Source organism: Canis lupus, chromosome 2 (assembly GCF_011100685.1).
Source record: "Canis lupus familiaris isolate Mischka breed German Shepherd chromosome 2, alternate assembly UU_Cfam_GSD_1.0, whole genome shotgun sequence".
NCBI lineage: Eukaryota > Metazoa > Chordata > Mammalia > Carnivora > Canidae > Canis > Canis lupus.
In genome coordinates, this window is record NC_049223.1 from 54,712,690 (window position 1) to 54,734,122 (window position 21,433).

The following is a 21,433-nucleotide window of genomic DNA, read 5'->3' on the forward strand; positions in this document are numbered from 1 at the left end:
AAAATGGGCCTTTTTAGGTTGGATTACCAATTCCATGCACAGAGCATTCAACGGAGAGAAAAACTATGTGCCTTTATGATACGAATATTTGGGTGTTACTTAAAACCGTTACAGAAAATCATCAGAAAACTAAAGAATAATGTGTATTGATCTTTGCTTTGTATTTATGTGGTGGGGAGTTAGCTCTGGTTTGTCTTCTTTCCGTGGATTTGGGGTTTAGTAATTAAGAGCGAGAGCTTGTTTAGCAGAAGGAAAGCTCAGCCCTACCTATGTCCCATCCTCCTTCTCATTCCTAAAATTGTTTACCAAAATGCCAGGTCTTCCCCCACTGCTAACCCGAGGACCAGGCAGGCACCTGGGGAAGATGAGGAGGGGGCAGCAGAATGAGTACCTAGCCTGTGAGCTTGGGGACGGCCGCTGGGTGCTGGTAGGTAGGCCCCGGGCGGGGACGGAATGGTTTCCACGGTCACTGGGTCTGGCCTCGAGCGGCAGCAAGTCCTGGCCCCTGAATTCGCGTGCGGGTCTAGAGGGGCTGGTGGACCCTGATCTGACACCCTGTTACTTCTATAAAAATATGTGGCTTCCAGACAAGGTCAGTGTGTCCTCTTGAAATAGAGGGAGGAGGAAACAATGGCAGCTCCTTTCTCTGGATTTCGTTTTGGCCACGGTTGGTTGTATTCCCTCGGTGGCGAGAAGGTTCTATTTGCAAAAAAAAAGGCTTTTCACACTGGAGACAACTATGCCAGGCCACACGTGACTATGGCAGACCACAGCGGAGCCCATCCAAGTGCACACTGGTCCTTTTTTATTCTGATTATCTGATTTAGAGAGCTTGATTGAAGAATTAGTTTAGGGATCCCTGGGTGGCGCAGTGGTTTAGCGCCTGCCTTTGGCCCAGGGCGCGATCCTGGAGACCCGGGATCGAATCCCACGTCAGGCTCCCGGTGCATGGAGCCTGCTTCTCCCTCTGCCTGTGTCTCTGCCTCTCTCTCTCTCTCTCTGTGACTATCATAAATAAATAAAAAAAAAAAAAAAAAAAAAAAAAAAAAAAAGAATTAGTTTAAAAAAACAAAAACAAAAACAAAAACAGACCTACCATAGCGTGGGCCAGAATTTATTAGTTCGTTGAATATTTTATTGCTAAGGTATTAGAAAACGCGTGGCTAATGATGTTTGGCGTCTTTATACCGTGTGTGATATCTTATTACTAGAAAGCTACTTACGTGGAAACGAATGTTTTCGCTCATTTTTAAAACAAAAGGTGTTTCATTATTGTCTTTGTGCGGCGTGTCTGTTTCTAGTTGTGACACGGTCTACTAATTGGGTCCCTTTACTGCGTTAGGAGCGACGTTTTTAATACAATACTAATTTCAAAAGCATATTTACGTTCTGTGTTTGCGTCTTAATTTTGTCGCCGTCGACCTAGTCAGGTAAAGACCTATTGTTGAACACAGATGACGTGATTTCTTTTAATATCAACGTCAGAATTGTGTCCCCCAAATGTAGAGATTTTCCGTATGTTCGTGTTAATCTCCTCCCTGTGTTGACTTGATGATGATCTCCCCCAGTGTCTGACTCTACCCCTAAAAACAGTCGTGTGCCTGTTCGAGAATAAAATCATCAATTCAGGAGCTTTAAAAAGGCATGGGGATCCCTGCATGGACGTTTTCCCAGAGCTTTCAAGCGGCGGAGCCCTCTGCACACCAATCTGGGGGCGCCCCCCCCCCCCCGGCAGGCCCGGAGGAGGCATGTGCCCCGGCCCTCCTAGGAGGAACGGCTGTCGCTGCTGCTGACCCCCAACAGCACAGGAGCCGAGGGGAAGGAGCCCAAGGGGGTGGGGGGAGGAGGATCCGGGAAGGGTGGCTCCCTCGGGGCATTAATCTTGGGGTCGGTGAACTTAGGAGGCTGAGCGGCCTCTGCGACACACCGACGGCCCCGTGCGCCCCACGGCGGGCTCCCTCGGAGCAGGTCCCCCTGCGTGTGGCACATGGGGGCTCCCATCGGGGCCTGGCCGGAGCCTGTGGCCCCTCCCGGGACCGGCCCGTCGGAAGCCAGTTCCTCGCCAGGAGGAGCAGGACCTCGTGCACCACGGCACTGGCACTGTGAAAGCAGCCCCCTGCGCCGTGGTCGGAGCCCTGCGCCGCAGGCGGGATCTGGGTTTGACCTGTGTCAGCGGCTGTGAGACACCGAGCCTGGGGGACTCAGGCCGTGGGCCTGGGAACCAGGACAAAGGCTTGCACTGGGCCCCTGCTCAGCAGGGAGCCTGCTTCGCTGGCTGCTCCCCCCCACCCCCGCCCCGGGTTCTCTCCCCACCCCCGCGGTCTTCACCCCCCCCCCCCCTTAACAAAGAAATAAAATCTTAAAGAAAGAAAGAAAGAAGGAAAAAGAAAGAAGGAAAGGAAGGAACCTAAGCAAGTTAATTTGGGGGCTTGGCTTTCTCGTCCATGACCTGGGGGTTGGGCAATTGCCTGCGGGGTGTTGAAACCTTAGAGCGTGTAGGGAAAGTGTATTAAGCCCTAGACGGTGTGGTGCCCTGGAGGGGTCGGGGGTGCGGTGCCCTGGAGGGGGTGAGGGGTGTGGTGCCCTGGAGGAGTGGGGGTGCGGTGCCCTGGAGGGGGTGGGGGGTGCGGTGCCCTGGAGGGGTGGGTGGCGGGAGGGCAGGGTTGCCATGTGATCAGTGGATCGATGCCAGCTGACAAGGTCCCTTTCCCAAGCGAAGGCTTGTGGTCGGCATCTGGGTGTCTGCTCCGCTGCTCAAAACCAAGACTTAGCTCATTTGCTCTGAGTTGCTCTTGTTGCAACAGCAGATGTGACTCCCCACAAATGAGTATTCATTCAGTGTGGACATGGACCTCCGGGTTCGAGAATAGTCCCCACCCCTTGTCCATGGCTCGCTTTCCTATCCGGGCCTCTGTTCTGAGGCTGCCTTAATCACCAGCGGCTTTGGTTGGTGGGAACTAGAGGGCTAGGTGGTCTGCTAAGCCATTTCAGCTGAAGGATTGTCCCCGTCTGGTGGCACCAGTCACCTTCCCAGAGAGAAGAGCACCTGTCAAAGCTCCAGTGTCAGATACTTAAGACGGTGCTGAGCCAGCAGAGGCTAAAAGACTCCTGGAATTCCCTCTAGGCTGCGGGGCCTGCTCGCGGCGGCACCGTCCAGTGCCCACTTGGTGATTGACGCTGAGCAAGGGCTCCGGAAGCTGCTCTGGGATGAGAGGGATGGAAAGGTCTTGTTTTTAAAGTCTCCACGTGGAACTTTCATTTTATTTATTTATTTTTTTAAGATCTTATGTATTTGTTCATGAAAGACAAAGGGAGAAAGGCAGGCTCCCTACAGGGAGCCTGATGCGGAACTCGATCCCAGGACCTGGGGATCACGCCCTGAGCCAAAGGCAGATGCTCAACTGCTGAGCCACCCAGGCGCCCCTCCACGTGGAACTTTTAAATGTATAACCTTATCTTTATTTAGACCGCAGGTGACTTTTGGAGACCTCCCTAATCAGATCATGAGCACACTCCAAAACCGTCATCAGGTAGTTATTGCACAAAGAACTTGCGTGTCCTATTGCTTATCCCCCTCGGTTTCCAAGGCCTACATTCTCTGACCTGATCCTCAAACCAGGGTGTGCCCTACATCCTGGCTATTTCCAGGATGCAAAGGACACAGAAATTAATGCTGGGGGGCTATCCTCAAAGTGCCACAAGGTTCTCAGTCGTGACAAGGCCAACGGGCAGTCGTGAGTAGAAGGGCAGACCCTTGGGGGCACCTGGGGGGCTCGATCGGTTAAGCATCAGACTCTTGATCACAGCTCGGTCCTCCATCTCAGCAGTGTGAGTTCAAGCCCTGCATGGAGCCTACTTTAAAAAGGTGGGGTGGGGAGGGGCCCTGAATTAAGAATGTGAAACACAGACCAAGATGAAGGAGTCACCCGGCACCCTTCCACCCCAAGGAGATGCTTGGAAAGCTAGTAGCGGTCCACTTTTTGTACTAGGAGGTAAGGGTGGAAGGTTAGAAGAATCATGTATTTTCCTTGCCGCCGTCAGAGAATGTCCCTGACTTTCTTCCCTATCTGCTCAGTCACCACAGCAAATAGGCTAAGTCAGGAAGCAGATAGTTTCAGGAGGAAAATATTGGGTGGATCTGTGTTAGAAGAATCTGGGACTCAAGATGTCTTCTTTCATAAGAAGTATGACCCTCAAGAGTTAGTGATAAGGAAATGGGGAGTGAAAGGATTTTAAAAGCAAAAATCTCCTTTTGAACCATAAGGACCAATTAAAAATGCAAGGCCTAAGATGAAACTATATTTAGTTTGAGGGAAAAATTTTTTCTTTTTTTTTTTTTTTTCTAATAATGCCCTTTAATCAGGAATTCACCTACTGCACCAAAATGTAAATATCCCCCAGATAAAATTACTGGTATTTTGTGGTTCTCACTTGAATCGAAGGTCATTCCAGTAAACGCTCTCAGAGGAGTCATGGTGAGTCAGCAATGCCAAGAGGCAGATTTACTTATCTTGACTCCATAACACTGATTTTTGTTCATCCTGAAATTCATGAGAGAATATTCCCTCACGTTTTTTTCATTCCTTGAAGATGTCCACATTGCACTGGAAAAGGGTACGTCTCGCTCTTGGAGACAGTGGCTTCTTCTCTTTTCATTGGAGAGAGTAGCACTTTCTTACGTGGTCTGCCCCGGAGCTCTGCCCTCAACGAAGATGAAAGCAGGGAGGAGGTGGGAGTTGGGGAGACATTTAAGAATAAGGAACAGAGCTAAGAGGACCGAAGGTAACAGGAGGGCAGCATGGGAGATACGTGGACTTATTACTAACCGCTCTGACAAGAAGACCTTGTTTTAACGTTCCTCCAAAGTGGGATTTTATTGGGTCACCTGCTTCTTTGTGAAGTTTTGATAGCAAGAGGAGACTTCGAATCTGAGGCTTAAACATCGTGATGATTCCACATCATTGTCTTAACACGTCTGTCGCTGTATTGCTACAGTCACATATCGTGATTGGCAGGAATGGAAGGATCTCTGTGTGCAGCTGGCAGATGGGCCAGTATGTTCCAAAGGAAAGCATGACCCTCCTTGTCACTCCCTGGGCTAGTGGTATACCTAAGTCGGGGTCACCAGGCCCCAGGTAGGCCTTTCCGGATGCTCTTATGGCCCTAACTTAATAAACCCAAATCCCTCCCATTTTGTTATAAAAAGTAACCTGTTAGCCCACAGCTTGGTGGTCAGAAGATATTCATTGGTGATGAGACCTATTTACCTGTGAAATAGTCCATCGAACTCATATAATTTTTTTTAAGTTCCTAAATATCACCAAGATACATACGGCATAGTTGAAGTCAAATTTAGTTTTTCATCATTCAGGTTGTCCATACACACACACACACCCCATGTATGTATCATAGGCCTTACTAAAACAACAGCAAATTTGGTTACTAAGCTGCACAGATTAAATAGATGTGGGAAAAAATAAATAAATAGATGTGGGTTTCATTTAGAAAAGTGCTGGATGCCTAGGTCAAGTTTCTGGAAAGCAGGAGTGAATATAATTGCTTGAGCCCTGGAACAGCTGCTGGGGTGTTGGGGTTATCTCTACCCTCGTGACCCATTTAAAGGAAGGAAATGAATTGGAGATGTGACTTAGCAGTTTTCTTTCCCAACTCTCAGAGCTAATATATCTTTTGTGGATGGAGCTGTAACGGGAATGTTAGCACGTTTCTCCTACTTTCTTTTGGGGGAAAATGTCCTTAGGATATATATCAGGTTTTTTTCTTTTTCTTTTTTTTTTTTTTTTTTTTTTGGTTTTATGCTCTTAGATGAAGTAAACTTGATGTACCCCCTCCTAGCAAAGCAAATAGACACGTGCATGTTAGAAAGTTTCATTTTGTCTATCTCTGGAAGTGATAGCATAAATTGTTGGGTAAGCCTTTGAATGGTAGCTGATGCCAGAAAATATGACCCTCTGGCAAGCAAGAATGGTTAAGAACGAACACATAATAAATGAGGACGGCCATCTGTGGAAGGAACCTATCTTCAACATGTAACTCAAGGCGGTATTTTTGGGAAAGAGGTGTCGAGAACTGTTTTGTACTCAACGGGGGTGGTGGTCACACAACTTTGTCGAAACTCCTAGAATACAAATGAATTTTACTGTACGTAAATTAAAAATAAGTCTGAAAATGTAAAAGAGATATACCCCAAAATTCTACTCTGTGCATTATTGTAAAGATAGTAACTGAGGATACTTGGGAAATAGTCAAGGTGAGCAGATTGTTAGAATGCTCCCAGTAATGATATGCGAAGTCTTCTCTTTAGAAGGCACCTGTCCATATGGTATATGAAGAGGGGCTCTCAGTTACAAGTTTTCGATGATCTTAATTATTGGTCTTTCCAAAGGGGAGACTTTGAATATGGCAGATAGACCTGCTTTTTTGTTTGTTTGTTTTGTTTTGTATGTTTTCTATTCCGCGTAAATATTATGGGGACAGGGATGATGCCTTAAATTATCCTCCAAGGTCTAATTTTTGGCCCCAATTGCATATTCAGTAAATAATCTTCCATTATTTCTCCAACATTTTTGTGATGTACATCTAGCACCAGTGGACAAAATCCTTCTGGTCGTTAGGAAATCTATTACTACCCCTTGTCAATCAGTAGGTTGGTATTGACATGCAGGTCAACAGATGACTCTTGTGAATACATCATTTCCTCTAAAAGTGGTTGACTGAGTACTTTTATGGAATGAAGCACATGAATGTCCAAACCCACAGCCTAAATCCGGAGTTGTGGCAGCTCCGGCAGGTGCTACTGGCCCATGGAGTCCCCTGAGCAGTCAGTGCCTTCTTAGCAGTCAGTGCCTTCTTTCTCTGATACCTGTCACTGGATGTATTCACCAGTCCGTCCCCAGACTGTACCAGGCAGGAGGTAGAGAGAACCTCACCTGCTGGAGGCTTTTCTGGAGACACTCAGGTGAAACTTTCCTTTCTATCAGAGCTGGGAACAAAACTGCCCACGTCTCTGATGCTTATCACATTTGCCATTGACTGGCTGCTGTGCCGCTAGTCACCTCTCTGTGTGGGTAGGAATCTCATATTTCTAACAATCTGGTTAGAAAGTCAGAAACTTGGCTGGTGACTGATCTATTGTTGGGACCCAGCACCTGTGTGGGAATTTATTTAACAAGCCCGTGTTCTAGCTTGCTCTTGCTCCCTGATCCCTACTCCGACCCGAAAGGAGGAGCTGCTGGTTGACTTGACCTGTTCCAATCCATCCAAGCCCAACTTCACATCGGTAAACCACCAAGAGCAACTCTGATGAGGCAGGTGATTTAGCTAAGGTGTGGAAAGACTAGGGTTTTGCTTTTCAGGAAACATGGCCCCTTCTGCTTCATGCGGGTTTGGGTTCCTTAGCCAGTATATCCCATATTCCTTTGGCCTGAAAGGTGGAATTCAGTCCTGTTACACCGAAATAATGTGAATGAATGTGAGCGGGCTCTGCAAATGCCTAGTGATCAAATGCCACTGAGCCTCTGAGGGAGTGTAGAACATGCCCATGTTCTAGCAAACAATATCCCAGGAAGGCAGGCCACCACAGTTTCTCTCAGTTTCTCCAGAGCTGCAAGTTCCCCCATGATCTGCTGGGAAAATGCCCATTAGTTTTGTAGAAGTGCCCAGCCTAATGGGCAGATGGATCTGTGACCTCACCCTTTCTTTTTCTTTTTATGTAGGAAAAAAAAAAAATTCCGGCTCTATTTCTGTCTTCTGATGCTTATCACTTTCATCCTGGATACCAGTCCCCCCCACACACACTTTTTAGTTGAAGATCTTCTCCTTAACCTGCTTCCTGTTGATTTTTCTATGGGCTCTGCCACCAAAAGAATTCTTGGAAAATATCTATACATATAGATCTATTTATTTCCTCATGTACTTGTACCCCTTGCCTGTCTCTTGGAAGGAAGTACAAGAATCTGGTAATACTGGTTACCTCTAAGGAGGAAGACTGTATGGCTGGTGGAAGAAGGCTTGGGAGTCCCAAAGTTGAGTTACCGGTTCAGGATGGACCATTGCCATCATGGTCTTAAGGTCTCCTGTGACCATAGATATAGGAAGATGCCCTGTGGGTGAAGAGTTCCCTGGGTGGAGAGGAAACTTTTAATTGTATAACCCCTTCAACTTAGTACTTTTGCACGCTCTGACTTAGCTATTCAGATACTTGCATTAAAAAAGTAAAAATTCATAATGGCTTTCAAACAGCAAACATTCAGATAAAATTAAACCTGGGATCCCCTTCCTTTTGAGTGCTGAAGAATTCTCTTGAAGCATTTCTTTGGACTCCTCTCAAGTATTCTTCTCCCCAAGGTCTTTTGATGCCCCTGGCAGAGTTAATCCTGGCTTATACTTTGGGCGTGCAGCCTTATGACCCAGGGAGCTAAATGTAAGCGACCACGAAGACTCAGGCATGGAGAAGCCTCCCCCAAGCATTCCCTCGGGAAACCACTCTCTGTGTGGGAGCAAGAGGACAATGGCTGATAAGCCAAATGCTAACTTCAAGGAACTCATTATCTGGGAGAAGAAACTGATGAACAGTTGTGGGGAAACTACTTTAGGATCTACGGGAGGGGATTCTTGACCTGGCAGGTTGATGTGCTGGATGGATGTCAAAGAGCAAGAAGCAGAATGACATTTCTTTGACTTAAAATATTTTCTTTCAATATATGCCTTTATCTCCTTTTTGTATCATTGAAACTTCGATTAGAATAACAAGAAACAAATGAAGGGGTATCAGTGGTTGTGAGAGAAGCCAGGAAAACTTCTCCTTTCCTCAACCAGTGCCCCAGCCTTCACTACCCACATTTCCTACACAACAGAGGAAGACTTTGGTGGCTTGAAAAGTGGGCTGACCTTTGCTTAAGTGCATTAAGAAAACCAGGGTGTATCAGACAAAAATAAATGACATTTAGCCTTGCAAGCGCAGGTTAACATGAGTCTGATGTGAAGATTCACAGTAAACAGAGAGTCACACGCTGCAGATATGACTAATGCAGTTTCTCCATCCTACCCATCCCTGAGCTTTTCCTTGGCTCCCTCCCCAATGCTGGAAAGGGACTTTGGGATGCTAAGGATGACACCCTTGGATGTTGGGCAGTGTCAGGTTTTCCCCCAGGACCTCCTACAGTAATGCAGTTGCTTACAAGCTTCTTCCAGGGTAAAAGTCCAATCCTATTCCTGCCACTGCAGAATCATCAAACGTCACAGCCCAGGCACAGTCCAGCCCGCAGACAGAAGGAGTCCCCCGTTTCTCTTGGGTCCCCCAATGTGCGCCCACACCCGTCATGGAGACTCCTCCTGGCACACTTCCCCACACCACTGTGATCCCTTTGAGGTCCAGACGCATTCCTAAATTTTTTCCAAGTCTTCACTGCCTTATGCAATGACTGGTACTAATGTTTTTAAGCGATAGATACATTTCCAAATTGCAGTAATTTTCTAGTCATAAAACGATCTTGCTGTGTTCGTGAGTGCTAACCAGTAGATAAAACTACAAAAAGAGTCTGTGGAGTTTTGTATTCTTTCCTTCCAACAAATAGACCGTGCTTTGTGATTGTCATTTAGGGTTAGTCATCAAAAGGAATGTAATTTGTCTTCAGATGTGGTTCATCTCGCTTATCAATCACAAACGTATTTTATATTCTAATCTGTTCTAATGACCTGCTATGTGCTGTGTGTAGACAATGGCCCTGAAAAGCAAAGCCCACATTCCCAACGATGGGCACATTCGTCTTAGAATCCGTTAACTTCCAATCTAACCCGTCTCTCTTCCATACCTCAGGTGCTTATTACGTTAAAATGTAATAATACTCTAGGATTTGTAACTGCCTCAACATGTCTCATTCTGGGATTTTTTTCTTTGTCAACTTCTCCCTTCATTAGGCCCCACATACTAACTTTGACAAATACCTACCATTTGCTTCGATGTGGATGGAACTGGAGGGTATTATGCTGAGTGAAGTAAGTCAATCGGAGAAGGACAAACATTATATGGTCTCATTCATTTGGGGAATATAAATAATAGTGAAAGGAAATAGAGGGGTAGGGAGAAGAAATGGGTAGGAAATATCAGAAAGGAAAACAGAACATGGAAGACTCCTAACTCTGGGAAACGAACTAGGGGTGGTGGAAGGGGAGGAGGGTGGGGGGTGGGGGTGACTGGGTGGCGAGCAATGAGGGGGGCACTTGACGGGATGAGCACTGGGTGTTATTCTGTATGTTGGCAAATTGAACACCAATAAAAAATATATTATTAAAAAAAACTTTGTCTAAGAAACAAAGAAAGAAGGAAGAGAGGGAGGGAGGGAGAGAACCAAGCAGTCAGCTTGCCAACACCTTCCTCATGGACCATGCGTCCATGCGTTGTTGGATGGTTGTTAGAAAATCTTGCTCTCCGTTTCTTAGAAATGACTATTAGCTTCTCTCTTTGTTTCCACCCCCAGATCTAGGACGGTAGCCTGGGTGCCCGCTTCACTCCTAGGTTACCTCCAACACAATACTGCGTAGATATTGCTATATTCATAGTGTGTAGGGCTTGCTACTTGCGGCTCCAGTGTCCAGCCCTCCTCCCCCCTTTAGAAATGGAGCTGACTTTGCTTGTGGTGACGATACACCCGGCCAGTGCCCTAGCTCTTCAGATGTCCCTTCAGGTGGGGGTTGCCTTGAGCCACAGTTCTGGCCAGTGACGTGTAAGTAGCGGGGGGCTAGCGATTTCTGAGAAAGCTCTTGTAGTCATAACACAGAAACCACCCACTTTATCTTTTCCCCTTTGAAATCTTTCTGCCTAGAATATGGATCTATGGTTGGGGGCAGAGCAGTCATGTTGCAGCCATGAAACAAGGTAAATGACAGCGTTCCCTGCAAGTTACAGTAGAGGGGAAGACGGAAATTGTCAGTATGAAACCCCTGGTACCTTCTTGGTGCTGGTCGCTTTGTCGTTTGACAAAGCGAATCCTGTACTTTGTTAAGAAAATGTACTCGGAGCTGTATGGCTTATCACCACAGTCCCCACCTGATGCACAGGGCAATGTAAACTCCTCCCCCGGACGTTCACGTCCAACTGAAAACCTCTCAACCCCAGTGACACCAGGCTTCCACTATTCTCACCAAATGGAACAATCTGAGTTCTGTCTCCTGGCCTTTGTTTACACCGGTCAGCCGTTCAAGAATTTTCTTTCCATTGATCCATCCCTTTGTTCCAGGCTTCCTCCTGGAAAACTTTCCACCCTACCCTTATGCCCAGTTATCTTTCCCTTCTTTCTATCTTTCTTTTCTTTTTTCTTTTTTGATTTATTTATTTATTTTAGAGAGGGAGTGTGTGTTGGCAGGCATGGGGGAGGGGCAGAGAGAGAAGGAGAGAGAGAATCTCAAGCAGACTCCCTCTGAGCACTGAGCCCTACCAGGGACTTGATCTCTCGACCCTGAGATCATGACCTGAGCCAAGAGCTAGAGTCAGATACTTAGCCAGCTGAGCCACCTGGGCCCCTCCCTGCTTCCAAATCCTTGTACCAATCCCCCAAGCCCTGGGTTAAACACAGTGTTTTTTTTTTTTTTTTCCCTACTGCTCTCTGGATCTTTCATGCTTAGGTGTTTTCCCAAAAGCTCCTTTCAGCCTGGGACTCATACTCTCCTGTCTCCCGTTGTGCCGTGCACGGTACTAGTTACCAAGTTGCTCAGCACAGAGCTGTTGCCTGGTTAGGATTCTCTTACTCTGTACCGCTGTTAAAATGCATTTGTTTGTGGCCTTTAAAAGGACATGTGACTTTAGATTCTATTTCGGTCTAGTAAGTTAATATTACCATAAGTTGCCAGTTGAGGTTCAGTATGCGTTTGCCAGGTGGAGAAGTTGGCGGCAGCAAGCATTGTCATTGTGGGTTATTAGTTGCTATAAGCATGATGTTGAAGGGACACGTTGTCAATAGAGCATTAGCTGATGCTACACATCAACCTCCAGGCCCTTAAATCTGGGTTTTCAGCCTCAAGAGAACGTGAGATTAGGACTCTTTGGAGCCCGTTTCTGTCTGTCTCTGAAGTACTACAAAGGCCAGTTAATCAACTCAGCTTGGGTGAAGGGCCGCAGATATGATGTCAGGCTTCTGTGCCAAGTGGGACTGGGCTACTACAGTGGGTGGGACCGCTCAGTACTCTCCTCAAAGGGTGCCTTCCTCTTGTTTGGCTGAATGCAAGGAAAGCAAGGAGGGAGTAGAGGGGGAAAACGCTACTTTTTATTAAACCTCTGGAGGTTTAGTTACTCTTCTATGAAATGGAGATAATCACTGGACTTACATGGTGGACAATTTTTTGTTCTTCCTTAGACATGTCAACTGTGAAAAACAAAAAGGACATCAGAGCAAGGAGGGGGTTCCAAATTCAGAAATGAAGGTTATTGTAATTTCCCAATTTTCTTTTTTTTTCCTTAGAGATTGTATTTCTTTATTTTAGAGAGCATGGGGGTGGGGAGGGGCAGAGGGAGAGGCAGAGAGAGTCCCAAGCAGACTCCACGTTGAGCTTGGAGCCCGATGTGGGGCTCCATCACACGACCCTGAGATCATGACCCAGGCTGAAACCAAGAGTCAGACATTCAAGAAACCAAGAGTCGGGATCCCTGGGTGGCGCAGCGGTTTAGCGCCTGCCTTTGGCCCAGAGCGCGATCCTGGAGACCCGGGATCGAATCCCACGTCGGGCTCCCGGTGCATGGAGCCTGCTTCTCCCTCTGCCTGTGTCTCTGCCTCTCCTTCTGCCTGTGTCTCTGCCTCTCTCTCTCTCTGTGTGACTATCATAAATAAATAAAAAAAAAATTAAAAAAAAAAAAAAGAAACCAAGAGTCAGTCACTCAACTGGCTGTGCCACCTAGGTGCCCCTAATTTCTCAATTTTCTATATTAATTTAGCTTCAAGGATATATATACCACATTAATACCCTTGCTTTCTTCCTCTCTGCCTCAAACATACACATTTGCATGCATACACCCACAAGCCATGTAAAGCTATCTTTATTTAATTTGTTATATTATTTATGCCTGTTATATCAATAGATGTGGCCATTATGGAAAACAGTAGGAGGTTCCTCAAGAAATTAAAAATAGAACTACCATATGATTAGCAATCTTGCTTCTGGGTATATATCCACAGGAAATGAAACTATTATTTGAAGAGGTATCTGCCCTCCCATGATTACTGATGCATTATTCACAACAGACAAGAGGTAGAAACAACTCAGATGTCTGTCAAGGGATGAATGAATCAAGAAAATATATATAATGGAATATTATTCAGCCTTAAAAATGAAGGAATCCCGGCATTTGTGACAACATGAATGGACCTTGAGGGCATTGTGCTAAGTGAAATAAACCAGGCAGAGAAAGAGAAATACTGCATGCTATCACTTATATGTGGAATCTAAAAAAAAAAAAAAGTGACCTCATTGAAACAGAGTGTAGAGAAGTAGTTGCCAGAGGCTTGGGTGTGGGGGAAATAGAGGGAGTCTGGTAAAATGGTATACAATTTTAGTTATAAAATGAAAAATCTCAGCTCTAATGTAAAACATGGTGTCTATAGTTGATAACATTGTACTCTCTATTTGAAATTTGCTAAAAGAGTAGAACTTAAATGTTCTCACAAAAAAATTTTTAAAGAGTGGTAAATATGTGGGGTGAGAGATGTATCGATTAACTAGTTGGAGATCCTTTCACAATGTGTATGTGTATCAAGTCATCACGGTGTTTAAATATCTTACAATTTATTTATTTATTTATTTATTTATTTTAATATCTTACAGTTTAATTTGCCAATTATACCTTAATAAGCTGAGAAAAAAAGGGGGAAGTCTCTTCATAGATATGTCCTTCTACTACCTTAAAATATCAGCCAAAATATCTTATTGAATAACATTCCCTAGTCTAAGAAATTGCAATGACTTTGTCATTTGGTATATTCATCTCTTTTTAAAAACAACAACAACAACATTTAATTAGCAAAACAAACAAAAATGATGGGGAACATGAAAAATCATTTCTTTTGGGACAGGCCTTGAGGCAAATGCCCACAGGATGCATTTATAAATGTCTGTGAGTTGCTTGGGGGCATTCTGGGGAGTCTCGGTGCTGCTTGGGAAAACTCCACCGGGCAGTCTTGACAGAAAAGAACAGAGTCCAAGCTTATGAGCAGCAACACTGAGGCTTGCAGGATTCAAAGGATTCCTTGGGGCCTCAAGGGCTCAAGAGTGACGCTGCCTCCACGAACTGACCTCTGATGCAGTTATCGCTCACCTCAGGCCAGGCACGTGGGGGTGAGGAGAGAAGGGATGCTCCTGCAAAGATGTGTAAGATGCATTGCCTTTCCTCAGGTAGCTTGCCAGCTCGCCGAGGAGGAAACGAGCTAGAGATTGTAGGGTCACAGATTGTCGGAGTTGGAGGGGACCTACAAGGTCTAAAATATAAACCACATTCTAAGTCTCTTAACCATTCAGGGTCTTGTTTTCCACATTTATGAAACAGCGCTGATAGTGCCTGCCCTAGTAGTGAAGTTCACTGAGATACTGTATCGTGTAGAGTGCCTGCGCGTAGTAAGTGTAGTTCAATCTGCCTTTAGTATCAGGTTATCACAAGTCAGCAAATTATGGTCATTAGTGATGCCGATGATAGAACATTGCTTTCACGTGGGGCAAGAGGGAGGGGGCATGCTCTGTGGGGCCGCTTCTGGTTTCAGTGATTGGCCTGGGCTGTCCAGGAGGGCTCTCCCATAGTGCTTCACTCTATAGAAACAGGGGACACAGCGACACTAATTGTCCTGAACAAGAAGCAGGCATCTAACCACAGCCCTGTCACTAGCCTTGGGCACTAACAGAGCTTTCTGCAAGCCAAGAAACCAAGTGTGAGCCCAAGTGATGATGCCCTGACCTTTCGAAAGTTATATAATCTCCCATCCTCCAGCTCTTTCACAGCTCCAAGCTTTATTCTCCAGTGGCAGTCAGAAAAATATCTTTACCGCTCATTTATTCGTTCAAAAAAAATCTTTACCACTCATTTATTTGTTCTGCCTTGACCTACTAGACCACAGTCTCCATGAGGCCAGGTCCTCGCCTGTTCTATTCACCGTTGGACCACCTAGCAGAGTACCCTACCCATGGTAGGTTAGCGCATTGGAATCACTCTGGAACTTCTCAATGGACAATACCCACTCACCCCCACACCTAAAAACAATGCCAAGCCTAGACCCTTCCCCAGATCTAAATTATATCAGGAGCTCTGGGGATGGGGACCAGATACAGGTGTAATTTAAGAGTTCTGTAGGTGATTCTCACTGCCACCCAAGAACTACTTCGGGGGCGTGTGATAAAGCTTTGTTGTGTATAAATGTCAGAACCTCTACAATAAGGGAAAGGGCAGTGGACCTAGGGTGGTAGAGGAAGGACTCTGATGGAAGAAGCCCTGTGACATGCAGTCATCCTTCCCTTTCTGCGACACAATCAGGCTACTAGGAATGCGGTGTAGGGGTGATAAGATTCTTCTCTATGACAAGGCTGAGTTGATGAGGCACAGCCCATGCCATGGCCATTTTGGGGTACAGGTAATCCACAAAGGAAGCATGCTGGGCAGGTCGTGCTGGACCTGGTGGTGATGGGGGTACCACCAGTGCATCATTTGAGTGCATAGGAGTCTCAGACTAGAGAAGCTTCTCCACCCCTTTTTCTCCTCCCAAGCACCAACCTATCCCAAGGCCCTGCCTAGCCACCTGCTGAGAAGCTGGGCTGCAGATCTGGTTCCCCATAGGGATGGCTCCTCTAACCTGCAGAGCTTGACAATGCGGAAGAGAGTACAAGAAGGTTTTCTCCTGGCATGACTGATACTTGTGAAAGGTTGAGCTGTGGGATTTTTTTTTTCTCACTTCTCTCTTGGAAATCACCTCCATATGCTGATTGGACTGTAGGAAAAGACTTCTTCTTTACATTGAGAAAGCATTTCCCATTATATTTAGGAAGCGAAGTGGAGTTGCTGTTTTTTCAGCTTCCTTAGTGGCTTTTAATGCCATTTGTCAAGCTTGATTGTCTTTTGAAGAAAAAAAATCTTTTCACTTTTGAACAATAAGTGACTAAAGGAAAAATCTTCTCTTGTACTTTGGTTGATAGTTCGCACCTTTTAGAATATCTTGCTCATATTTTTAGAAAGAAACGGCTGGTGCTGTTGACATTTAATTCCATTACAATGCCTCATCCAATTCCTCCTCTCCCAGATAGGATATGCAGACTATTGGAAAATATTCAATGACACTAATCCAAATGTCTCTATTAAGTGTGGAGGAAAGGTAGAGTGTGCTTTTAATATCCTGGAAGCTGAGCTAATGGCATTGAAATGGCTGATCTTAAGAAAGCCATTATGGCAGGAAGAGACGACTCTTAGGTGCTATTGATATCTGCAGTGAGTTAGAGGGCTTTGAAACTGGGGTTGAACGAACAGGTTTTCCTGGATCAGGATGAGTTTTATACAAGGGACGTTGCTATAAATCAGTGTTGTTAGTAGTAACATAATAGCCGTCATTAAGCAAGGACTCACCACATGCAAGACTTTTACATGGATTGTCTCATTCAATCACTACTATCACTATCCCTATTTTCCAGAAACGGAATTTCAGGCACAATAACTATAAATTATTTGTCTAGGGTCACGTGGCCTGCAAGTAGCAGCTCTTAGCCAGGCGTTGGTAAACTTCTACTTAAAGGGTCAAAGAGTAAATATTTTTGGCTTTGTGAGACCTACAGTCTCTGTTGGGACAATTCCTCCCTGTTGTAATGAAAGCAGCTGTAGTGGCCACATGCAAACAAATGGGAGTGGCTGTGTTCCAACAAAGCCTTTTATACTCAACCAGGTGATGGGCTAGATCTGGCCTTGGGGCCGTAGTTTGTTGACTCCTGCTCTTAGCCATGACACTGGGCTCTCTCTTGAGGGCCTGTTGCTGGACTCTCTTTTTCATAACCCTCTTTCAAGATTTTTACATTTACCTACGGGCTATTGCAAACACTCATCAAGCCTATTTGTACAGTGGCCTACTGGGCAAACAATTCAGTTTTTTGATGAGTTGTAATCCTCAGTGCTAGCAGCACTCCAAATGTTGTGATAGGAAAGGGCTTTTAGATGAGGGGAGTCGTAACCACACAAGGACTCTTCAGAGGGAAGCATCTTAGCTCTCAGCAGTTTGTAGGCTGGCGCAGTGGAAGAGAAGTTAGGTGCTTGCGGCACCCACTCCTTGCCAGGCATTTGCAGGGGCTCCTCACATTCTGCCTTCGTCAAGAGGGTCTTTACGTACTACTCCTTCCAAGTTTCAAGGTGACACTTGAACATACACCACCACCAAGATAAAAGAACTGAAGAAGGTGGAGCATTATATAACTTACTCCTCATATCCACCCCGCAAGACCATTGTCCCACATTTTATAGATGAGAAATAGCAGCTCAGAGGGAGGTCATTTGCCTGAGGCCAAAGAGCAAATAACTGGCTGGCTGCATTGGCCTTTCATCGCAGATACGCCCACTGTCTTGACCTGTACCCCTTCTGTCGGGCCACGCTGCCCCTTCGTAGTGGATGGCACACCTCACCTTGCTCCATAACTCAATCACAAACTCACTTGGGTTTGGAAAGCCAGTTAAATTTGATATTCTGTTTACTTCTAGTCTGTAGAAAGACTAGGAAACCTCGGTGAGCCCTACTTGCTTCACACAGCTGCTGTAATAATCAAACAAGGTAGAGCATCTAAAGGATACTTGGAAAGGGCGAAACCTCTCTAGATGTGTGGTGGTGGCATCTGTCAGGGAACTGGTTGGAGCTGTGGTGAGGCAGGCCCCTTGGCCTCTTCACCACCTAGCTGGCCACCGAAAGCATTCCCCTGCACCCAGAGGACCCTGGCCACTGAATCATTCAGATTGCCCAAGTCTGGGAAGGAATTGGCCCCTAAAAATCCCCTGAAATCAACCCAAAGCTTAGGAACTTGGAAAAGGTTACAAAACAGTCATCCAGCTCCTAGTCACAGAAGTGTCCTTTCTATCCCTCCTCGCACTGCATTCGTCCTACTTCTATTCCTCTAGTTTCAAGATGGCTTTTTCTTCTCCTCAGGATGAGTGTAAATCCAACCGTATCTTCCAGACTGATCCCCTGCCTCGTTCTTTCAACAACGTGCTAGGGAATGATTATACCAGCTTCATTCGAAGACTGAAACTCCCAACTCATTGTGGGGAGAGGGCTTTCATGTGTCTTTGCTTAAAACTGTGACCTTTTAAAGCCCTTGGGGGGTGGGGAAGTTTGAATAGTTTGATTATATATAAGGAAGAAAAAATCCTGTGTATCAAAAATCGCATAAAATTAAAAAGGAAATGGCAGACTGGAAAAATAATTGCATAATTGCAGCATATGACAGAGAAACAGTATCATTTGATATCTAAGAGCTTCCACAAATCAGTCACAAATGTGACTACTTAACGTGGAAAATTGGGCAAAAGCCATCTAAAGGGAACACACATGAACAGTTCTAAAGACAGATTAAAAAAAAATTTTTTTTTTTTTTGGCTAGTCTCAAGTAACACCAGACACCTAATTTTCATGGAATCACCAGTATCGGAAATGTTTTCACAAAACATAGAGGATCATATCTGCCACTCGTAAGTTCTGTGTCTGTACATGGGCATGTGTAATCTCTGAATAAATCCACACCTGCGTGAGGCCATTCAGGTGACGGAAGAGAATGGTACCAGAGACAAGGATTAGACCGAGTTTCAGATTTAAAATCTATGAAGACACCGTATACCAATAGAGCCAAGATTTCAAGTTTGAGACTCTGGACAAAGGAAGAAAGAAATACGTCGGTATTTAGGGAGGAAGATGGAAGCAGCCTCCCAAACTCTTGTCCTGCAACAATATCTGGAATGAAAAGCACAAGGCCCCAGGTTCATCTAAGGCCGCGATCACACAGGGAGAAAATCCATTCATGGAACTAAATCGTCCTAATGCAGATGACATTTCATGAGGCGAGACTACAACCAAAGTGTGAAGGACATCCTCCCAATCAATGTGAAAGTGTGAGGAAATAGCTGGATCTAAGTTGAGTAAGAATTGTGCAACAAATGGATGAGGTGGTGAGGAAAAGCCAATTAACACTGACAGCCTTACTCTGAGAGTCTGAATCTGGAAGATTCTGGATAAAGACTATTTCTTCGGAAGGGCTAGCCAAGGGAAGAATTCTCAGCGGTGCTTTGCCGTAGCCGATTGTCTGTTCCTTGGAGCTTTTTGACTCTGAGGGTTGGGAACAACTCGGTCTCAGTAGATCAGTCAGTCTGTCTCTCCCCGTCCCCCTCTCTCCATGATCTCTGGTACCATTCTCTTCCGTCACCTGAATGGCCTCACGCAGGTGTGCTTATTAAAAATAAGAGGGCACATTTGATAGCATCATTCAGTAGAGTTTTGGGGAAATAACCCTTTCAGGTTTTCATCTTCATTCATGCTGACTGAAGAAATGCTGGAGCGAATTTAAGATGGAACTATCCGATTGAGCGAATAATGTGGTGAGTAAATAACAAAACACCTTGTACTCACCCTCTGGTAAGAGGTAACTCCTGTGAATTCCTAACTTGAAAACAAAATATGAGCAAATTCAACCTAGAGTTTAGGGAATTGCCTATAATTTCTGAAACCTTTGTTTTTTCAGAGGAAAAGCCTACTCTGTAGGGATTAATGGGAAATTCGACGTGAGTGGAGATGCCTCTGCCTGAGATTTTTTTTTTTTTTTTTTTTTTTTTGCAACTTGAGAATCATCTCAGTGTAAGTTACCACAATATCACAAACTAGTTCTCTCCATAATCCTGGAATTATTTTTCATTTTAATAATTGGGGGCTAGGGAGAGAGAGTGCAGAGGAAGGGGAAAGGGAGTGGGAGAAAGAGAATCTCTGGCAGGCTCTACACCCAGCACAGAGCCCGACAGGCTCGATCCTGCAACCCCAAGATAATGACCTGAGCTTACAGCAGGAGCCCGACGCTCCTCCAGCTGAGCCACCCAGGTGCCTCTCTGCCTGAGAACTTTTTTAGGGGGAGTCAAGCAAGCCACACTTTAAGAGTGTCCTCGGTAGATCTTATTCTAAAAGAAATGAGTCCTGGGCCAATTCATATCTCGTGAACTTCGTGTGAAGAAAGAGTATGTGGGATATTCAAGGAAAGAAAGAGCCTCCGTGTGGACACTAAGACTAACAGGTGAACCCTGGGTGTTATCTAGGCTGCTGGCAGAGCACAGGCATGATGTAAAGCCCACAGAATGTTGTGGTTCACTGAAGAACAAGAAGAAAGTCATGGAAGTAGTTGAGATAAGCTGGCTGTTGGTCAAGATGAATTAAAGGACAGGATGAGTTAGTTCCAGAACTAGATGAAGGTGGGCAGCTCTACACAATTTATTTTTAAAGACCCTTAAGTAATATGAATTCATTACCCTCGTAAAATTTAACACTGAAATGTTTAAAGAAGAAAATGGAAATAATACTATCACCACCACCACCACCCCCCAAGAGTAACTGTTAATATTTTGGTTTGTTTCTTTCAAATATGTTTGCTTTTCCAACGTGGACTATTTACTATATGTCTCAATACAATACACAAATAGCACTGCAGTGGATGACTTTATACATAAATCTTGTATGAGTTGAGTCTCTGTCATTTCCTTAGATCAGATTCTCTAGAAATAGAATTACTGAGTCAAAGGATATGAATTTTCAGGTCTTAGTATGTGTTGTTAAATTGATTCCTGGGAAGATCGCTATAATTCATATGTAAACCACTCACTCATTTCCTTCAGTGCATCTTTTTACCTCCTGTGGATCCTTTCATTTTCCACCTGAAATTAAATAAGCTCCTAAACTTGACCCAACATTTTTGTAATAGAAATGAAAAATAATTCCAGGCTTATAGTGAGAGCTAGTTTGTGATATTGTGGTAACTTACACCGAGATGACTCTCAAGTTGCAAAAAAACCCTCTTTCATACCCGTCATTACATTTAGTTCCTATGAAAACCCCATGAGATGGAGAGAATTAATTGTAGAATGTTTGAAGCATGGGAGAGGATTTCAGGTGTCACCTTGTTCAGATTGTATTAGTGTTTCCATGTGACAGAGGCAGAGGGAGGAGAGGAGATTTTCAAAGTCTAGAGGCCAAGTGTCTAGAATCTCAGTTCATGTATTACTTGGCTCCTATATGACTTTTTTCATTCCCCACTTCCTCCTCTCCTATACCTTATTACCACTCCATTGGGAATTATACCACTCAGCCTCTCCCTGTCGTAGGGATTTGCGAATAATTGGAAATTAAGACTCAGACTCCTAAGCAGAGACAAAGCAATCTGGAAACAAGTG